Source organism: Neopelma chrysocephalum, unplaced genomic scaffold, assembly GCF_003984885.1.
Source record: "Neopelma chrysocephalum unplaced genomic scaffold, ASM398488v2 Primary Assembly neopelma1_22b, whole genome shotgun sequence".
Classification (NCBI taxonomy): Eukaryota; Metazoa; Chordata; class Aves; order Passeriformes; family Pipridae; genus Neopelma; species Neopelma chrysocephalum.
Genome location: NW_020897690.1, coordinates 16,293,611 through 16,302,224, shown reverse-complemented (window position 1 = coordinate 16,302,224; position 8,614 = coordinate 16,293,611). Strand labels below are relative to the sequence as shown.

At 37.4% G+C, this 8,614-nt stretch overlaps 1 long non-coding RNA gene across 1 annotated transcript; it reads left to right on the top strand.

Annotated features, from left to right (window-relative positions):
- Positions 1 to 2,557: 2,557 nt before the first annotated feature.
- LOC113964934 lies at positions 2,558 to 6,288 on the top strand. Its single transcript, XR_003533347.1, has 3 exons — positions 2,558 to 2,832; positions 4,858 to 4,950; positions 5,573 to 6,288. It is a non-coding gene; the product is annotated as an uncharacterized LOC113964934 (long non-coding RNA).
- Positions 6,289 to 8,614: the final 2,326 nt, after the last annotated feature.

The following is an 8,614-nucleotide window of genomic DNA, read 5'->3' as shown; positions in this document are numbered from 1 at the left end:
GAGGACACCTGTCTCCAGCCTTAGTTGTTCCTGGCAGTGGGGCAGAGCCACAAGGTGGAGAGCATTATTCCCTCCAGAGAGAAGGAAAGAGAGAGGTAGTGCTTGAGTATGCATAGGAAGACACTAGCCATCACCTCACCCTTTGACATGTTAAATGTTGATGTATGCCTATGTAATACACATAGGACCTGTTCCCTTCTGAGCTCTTTGGGCACTCTGTCAGCAGCAGTAGAAAAAAGGGTGTAATTTACTGACATTTCTGGAGGTGCTTGTTGCAGGTGGTGCCGAGCCTGCCAGTGCTGCACAGTGAAATGCTGTGGCAAATGCTGTACAGCTCAGCCCAGAACTGTTGTTTAGAAAAATTAGTCTGTCAGCATGGTTCAGCTCTTACAAATTACTAATGGATTTTGTGCATGTGTTATCTTGAGCTCCGGTCCTGTTGGTTTTGTGTGAATGTTCTGGAAAACTATGTTGTTATAACTAATAACTCTATGTCATATATACCATTGGGAGGAAAATTCATTTCTGGTTTCCATCAGGTTTGTTTTGCTTTTAATCCAGGTGGCACAAAGTCCCAGATCCTCATTTTCCAAATCCTTTTTTTCCCTTCAGTTCTTTCTTTGAATGCAAGGACAATATTTATTTTGTGGTTTTCAGACATGCAGCTTTGCACTAGAGTCATAAAACCATAGAATCATTTGGATTGGAAGTGATCTTAAAGATCATATAGTTCCAACCCCCATGCAGTGGGCAGGGATAACTTCCACTGGACCAGGTTGCTCAAAACCCCATCCAACCTGGCCTTGAACATTTCCAGGAATGAGACATCCACAGCTTCTCTGGGCAACCAGTTCCAGTGCCTCACTACCATCACAGTACAGAATTTCTTTCTAATATCTCGTCTAAACCCATCCTCTTTCAGTTTAAGGCCAAACTAGGTAGACCAAAGCTACATAGAACCCTGCACCCTATGACAGCAGACAGAAGAGGATGCTTAGGGAGGAGAATGACAACATGACATGCCTAGATCCCTCCCCATTACCTCCTCAGCTTTGAGTTTATGTTCTAAATAGTGAAGATGGATGATGACTGGAAGAAAAATTAATAGCCATTAGTTTTTCACAGGATGGGGAATAAACAGATAGACAATTTCACCCAGGCATGCAAACCAATAACTAAAATAATTTCTCTTAGGCATTTCCAAATATGCAGTAAGATATCAGTGTCAGAGAATATCTGACATTCATGTAAAAAAGTCTTTTCCTGTGCATAAAGTCACTCATACAGTTAGACGTGGTCTAGATTCAGGATTGAAACATGTATTGTGACTTGGAGACGAAGCATTTACTTAACAACAATGAATCCATCGTAGAGTCAGTTCCTACAGTGAGAACCTCTCAATGCTTGTGTAATCTCCAGGTGCAGGGCTGCACTAGGCAGAGCTGGTCACACTCCTAGGAACTAAATTAGTGTAACAGGAGCTTTCAAAGTGCAAAACTAGGGCAATGCAAACCCCGGGTAACTGTGCCTGGAATTTTCTGGGCAATCCAAATGGTGATTAGGTAAGCTTTATGTATAAGATTTTACGAAAAATGGGAATACTTTTGTAGATGCTAAATTATTAATCCCTATATTATTTATGGTAAGGTTTTTATCAAAATTAACCTATTTAGTATTAATGAGGATATACTATGTGGGATGAAAGTCCAATTAATTTTGTAGCTAAAAAGCCATTCAATTTTTATGTTGCAGCATGGACATGACATGGACATTATAGTGTCACAAAACCAGACAGACATAGTGGGAATACTATTTCAGTAGTCATAATATGGGAAAAAAAAATCTCTCCTTTTCACAACTTTGATTCTCAGCTGATGTCAGGTCCAGCATCACAAGTGGAGTTTTGTAAATTTATACCAGTCAGATGCCTGCCAGTGGTGAAGTTCTAAAAGCATGTATTGTTTCTTTTTTTTATTTTCTTCTGTTTTCTTTATTTTATTTTATTTTTATTTTTCTACCTCTCTGCCCTTTGTGGCCTTTATCTAACTTCTCCTCCCAGGGGATTTTCAAACCTGTGAAAGCAATAGCCACATTTTCTTAACAATAGTGCCTCATCTTACAGTAGCCAGTACATGTTCCTCAGTAGAATCTGGGGCAATAGTTAAGAATTGATTTTTTTTCCCTATAGAAATCCTTAGTGCTGTGGGGATTTTTACTGAAAAATTGATTGCTTGACCTGCTCCTTGATTTGGCTCAAAGCTTCACACCTTACAGTCATTGCATTCCAATAGAAAGGAGCAGGAGGGTTTTTTTAGTTTATTTTTTTTAAGGGTTTTGAAATTTTTTAGCAAATAACCTCTGCCTTGACGAATATATAAAAGTGAAGAATACATTCATGATGACTTATTTCCAAAAAAAAAAAAAGATAGGTCTGCCTGGCTGCATAATAAGTCCAATGTTATGAGTAAGAGAATCATGTATTATGCATTTCTAACCTAGCATGAGGAAGAAGCATTGGCAGTGCTGTGTTAGAGGAGCAAGGCCTGAGGACCTTTCACTCTGATGCCTACTCTTCATGGTCGCTTTGAAACTACCAAGCTCTTTGCTTAGTAGGCATCCTCTTTCCTGTAGGGAAATTTTCAATCACATTGATTTACTTTCTGTTTTACAACTTCAAGAAACAGCAATGTCCAGTGATATGAAACTTTCATGAATGGCTTCAGAAAGCCTAAAAAATGTGTGACCTACCTCTCCCCTCTGTTCTTTCTCAAGACTGGACATTGCTCCAAAGGCCAGAGCAGAAGTAGGCATGACTTACTCATCAAGCTTTTGGTAAGTAATGTCATTCTGAATATTTTTTATTTGTTAAAAGTTGAGCATTGTGTTTTGAAATTTAAATTTGTTAAAGCTCCAGCTCAGGCAAGTTCTGTTCAAGATCAGTGCAGCTATATAAATGTTTTCTTGTTTCTTAGGTTAATCAAAATGGAGGGGAGGATTTTGTTTTAGTTTTGTGTAAGACTACTCATTCTTAGTAGGCAATGATACGAGGTAATTTATTCATATCTGTTATAAAATATGCCTGTAATAATGTTTAGAATATTAATTTTTCCATCTCTAATGCTAAATGAAAAACACATTTAAGACTCTCAATTTACTGTCTCATCAGTCTAATATATTTTTCTATGTCTATTTCAGTACCAACATTATAAGTAATCTTTTTTAAAAGTATACACACAGTCTCATGTATACTCACATTAAAATGTGAGTTGACTAGTGAATGCTAATGCAGTTTGAAGATTTTTTTTTAAACAAGTGTAGGCATACAGCTGCAACAATACTTATCTGCATTTTATACAAAGAGCTTGTATACACATAGAAATTTGTGTTCCAAGTCTATGACTAGTTTTACATACTGAGAGCTGAAAGAGCTTAAGATAAAAGGCTGACAGGAATTACTGCTTTATTTCAGGAACAAGTGGATAGCTTTTAAAAGCACTAAAATATTGTGGGTTTGTTGAGGGTATTTAATAAATATTTTGACAGTCTTCTTTGCTTCTAAAGAAAACCTAAGCAAAAACATGGGGGCCTAGTTGGAATTCTGTCATCGGCGAAAAATATTTTCTGTCTTACACTAAAGGCTGAACACACTGGTACTCTGTTTATGTCCTGTGGTCTTACCCTTACTACTTTAGAGAAAAGATCAAGCAGACTTGTCTGGAAGTGGTACGCATTGTCTGTGTTAAATCAAACCAAACCACACCGCCTGAGTGAGAATATTACTGTAGTACAGCAGGGAGGCAGTGGTCTCAGATGTGTCTGCATGCTAAATATAAGTACATTTTTATCTTCCCCCCATCCCTTTTTTTTAAAATTTTTATTGCTATGATGCTTAAACAGGATTTTGAGAAGCTTATACTATTCCAGTCCCTTCTTACACCATATAATCACTTCAGGAATTGCCAGGCTCTGTGTGAGAATTGACTGGTTTTCTTGCCCATGTTGCTCCCACTGGAAGGGCTTCAGCAATGTACCCAGCAAAGAATCAGGTCTGCATCTGCCCAATAGTGTGTTGAGAGGAGATTCAGCAAACTCCAAAAAGTTACCTAGGATTTTGTGATGTGATACTCTTATCCTAGTGAAATTTCCACAAAGCACTGAACCTCCTCTGTTCTCTATACTCTAAATGCAGCGCTTCGAAACCATAATCACCCTTCTTGGCTCCAAAAGTCTATGGCCTAGTTTTACAGAGTGTGGGCAGGGGAGTACATTTATAGCTATTTGTTGATGTGTGTAAGACTGCCCTGAGCTACTCAGATAGCTGGCAGAAGGACATAGTAATTTTTGCCTCTCAAGCTACGAATCATGTAACAATTCCCTTCTTATGTCTGCAAGACATGGAGAAATAATTGAATGAAAAGCTTGATCAAAATAATTTAACAAAGGAACCATTGTTTTTCTACTTATCCATGAAAGAATTCACATTATTTCAACAGCAAAAGGAATTATCCTTGACAAAGCTTGACTGTCAAGATTGTGTATCCTCATGAAGTAATTCAGAGCACGTTCTCTCCTCTTTAGAGAGATAAATGCAGAGAAAAACGTGGTTTCTTTACTTATTTAATTTCTCTGGTTTTGTTCACACAGTAGTTGCACTTACACATCTTAATTTTATACCCCGTGTTAGGAGGTGTAAAGTCACAAAGCATATCCACTTGGTATATTTCTATAGCCAAAATATTTATATGGGATATGCTGCTGATGTCACAAGCTCAAAAATCAGCACAGATGGGCCAAGATGTCTAAAAAAATCCTTTAATGTACTTTTTCTGTGGATGGGGTTGGTTCTTGAACTGGCAGATATGCATGGCAGTTGGACTGGAGAAGATAGACGCTCCCTTCCTTGTTCTGCTAGAGTACCTGTGGTTTGGACTTCAGTCACTGTGTACAGCAGTAAGTCTGTGAGGAAAAGCAAGCCATGTCTTACTGTTTATAAGGGACAGGAAGGAAGCACAGAGTTTTCCAAGCTATCCATGTCAGGTTTATTAGATATCTAATGCTGGTGTTATTAATTACCTGTAGAGCAAATGGAGAGAACAGGTGTCTCTTACAGATGGCTCAAAGCCCTAAGTTAAGTGGCTACATGCAGGTAGTATATACCCTGCTCAGAGACCTATTCTAGGTCATGGGGTTGCTCCAACGTAAATTTTTGTTGCTAACAAGTCACATTGTGGTTATTTTTTCTGCTGAGTAATCCATCTTATTCCCCAAAGCAATTGAAATACAATTTCCCATTAAGTAAAAAGATGTGTAACAGCAATTAAAAAAAAGTAGCTCACTACAAGGGTTTTTTAAACCTTCTGCACTTCTATTCCAAGGTCTTTTCCTGTTAATTTAATTAATTTGCCATTTAGAAGTGAGGAAGGGGAGGGGCTGTCTCAAAGCATCACATTTTCTAAGTTATGTCTGCAATTTATTTTTTCCACCCTAAACCAAAAAAAAATTATGCCATCTTGGGATAATAAAAAACCATTTCTAGAAATAAATTATAGAAATTATTTTTCTTCTGTTGCAGGTGAAACAAAGTAAATTGCATCCATAATGGATCTGGATGCTGCCGTTTATTTATGAACCAGCAGGACTAAATCTTTTACCCTGCTTGTTTGTCCCACACACTGATTCCCTTGCTTTACCCTGGGCTTTATTCTGAGGTCTTGAGTTTCCTTCCCTGCAGGGAGGTCAATCCAGGAAGGATGGGCAGAAAGTCATGCCACTTCATGCTCTCCACTGCTCAGTCACCAGTTTTGGGTGTTAGTGGGCAAGGTCCCTGAGTTCTCAACTGGCATTGAATTCCACCCAATAATCTGAATTCCAGGATCCTGTACCTTCATCTTTCCAAGACTTCTTCCTCTTTTTGGGAACCCTTCTTTTTCACACCTACGCTTCTTTCCAGAATTCAAACTCCCAGTTTCCCGATCAAAATAGTTCCTGTGCAGAAGCACAATGTGTGACCAGACTCCTGGTTGGCAGTTCTCACCTCTTAATCAACTGGTAGACTGGAATTGTGTTGCTTTTCTTTCATTCACATGCTATATATTCACCTATATATATGCAATAATTTGTTAGCTGTCAGCATTACTAACTTAAATTTTTTTCACCTTAAAACACCTCCTAATGACAATGATCCTTACATGCTTTTGTTTGATGCTGCCATTCAGTTCAGGACCTATTTCCTTGTAAAGACCAGGGTCAACAACAGATGCTTATTGATAATAAATTGAGAAGTCAAAGAGAGTAAGAATTTCCATTTCAGTGTGCTCTTTTCCTCCCTCCTTTGTTACTTGCATGTACAAGTCAGTCAGGTTGATCTTTCTGTGTCATCCTTTAACTGCACCTGATGAAGAATAAGACTTACACCATTGTCTTCTTTGAATACTTTATGGATTACTCCAAAGCAAATGGTATGAGTAATAGAATTCATCAGATTATGTGTGAAAACATAAAATGACAAGAATTTTTAATCTGCCACATCGCTGGAAACATTGTTGGAAGCATTCAATGCCAGATTGATTGGGGCATTGAGCAACCTGATCTAGTTAAAGGTGTCCCTGCCCATGCCAGGAGAGTTGGAACTAGATGATCTTTAAGGTCCCTTCCAACCCAAACCGTTCTGTGATTCTACAATTCTATGAACTTCAGGGTTCATAGAGGAAGGGCATTTACCAAATCCCTAAGTTCAAATATGAAGCTGATACTGTTAAAGAGAAGAGGTTGCTTGGGTGATTATGGTGATTTACAATAGTAACTTGAGTCTCTCTTCTCCTCAACTACCAGCAACAAGAGATTTTCTGCTTTCTGTTGTAACTTGATTGCCTGCTTTTATGCATTTAGTAAAGTACCTTGTTTTATCCATTGACTACGGATTGTTCTGCTTCTGCAGATCTGAGATATTAACGCACAAGAGTGATAACAAACTTGGTGTAAATTTAAAAGATATCTTGAAAGGTTGTTAGAATAAATATGTTTTTATTTTAGTCAATATTTGTGTTGTATCCATCTAGTCAAACTTACATAGCTTTTGACAGTTTTCATCAGGTCCTTGTAACTGACAAATCCCTCTCCCTCATTTGTGCTATTCAAAGAACTTGGTTTTGAATGGAATATACAAAAGTTTCGGTATTTTTGGGAAATGTAGGGGGTTGAGATTTTTATTAATCTAGCTATGTGTGATGTCTGCATTTTGAGATATGGGTATAATAAAAAACTAGGTCATAATTATTAAACTATATTTTCCATGAAGTATATGCTCCCAAAATATGAGAAAATATTTTGTTCAGTATACGTATATATGTATATATGTAGAGATACATACATACAAAATTGAAATATATGTATTCTTATTTGTTTCTGGACAGGGGTAAAACTCCATGTTCATTCACTTACTGGTCTTTTTGCTGAGATTTTCCAACTGTGGCGGCATGGTTTATGTGGTCAGCTGTCTAGTAGGAAGGGATTACTGTGTTTAACTAAATTAAATCTACTTACTGACAGACGGCTATGAATTTTGGTCACAGTCAGCAGTACCTGAATTATTTAAAGGTAAGAAGCTCTATATGGTACTATGACTCTCTTTAGTACAATTTTGCTCTTGTCTCTAGCCATCTTTATTGGTAACATAATGGAAGAAAACATGGGAGTAGAGAATAGGCAAAACCACATAGTCTTAAAGCACTATTTGATGAAACATATGAAAACAATATCAAGTTTAATATGATGAAGAGCTATTGGTGCTTCAGGGAGTAGAGTAAATGTTTCTGACTGAACACGTAGAATATTACCACAGATAACCAATAAGTGATTTCCTATTTATGAGGAAAATAACACAAAGTAGATCTAGGGAAATTAATTCGTTTGTATGAGCTAGAATTGATTTTGAGAGGACGTTTTTAGAAGTATAAACTTACCAAATAGTTAAGGCCCCACTTTCTTAATTTTCTTGCAAGAAGGCAGCTGACAAACATAAGCACTCTGCCCTGGTTTCTATATTTTTGGAGAAAAAGTAATGAGATATTTTTCAAGGAAACAACTCTTTGTAAGTGGGGATTCTAAAGACAACTCCACATCAGGAGCAGAGTATAGGAGACCTGACCTGTAATAACAGGGTAATACCCCCAGTAAAGAACAAATGTGCTTTCACCATTTATAAACAATAACTATCAGAAGGTCACCTGCTTCTCCATGGAAAAAAACATACAAAGAAGGAGGTAGTAAATTCATCTACCCTGCCCACGTCAGAAAAACAATGCCCAATGTCAAAATCTAGGACACTGTGCTTCAGCCCTTGTGTCCAAAGTCGTGAAGAAAAAGACCGCAAGGAAATAAATTAAAAATGCATAAGTTTCTTTTCCTTTTCCATCTCTTGTAGGGGTGTGTTTGTTTTTTCAATTTATGAATGAAAACTGCATGTATATGTATTTTGGGGGGAAAATGGCAGCATTGACATTCTTCTGAAAGTAAGTTTAGCCCTTGCCTTTATCTTCAGTTCTATTAACCGTGTAAGAAACAGGGTTGTATAAAAGATGAAACTGTGAGTAGCTCAGCAATTATTTCTGTTACT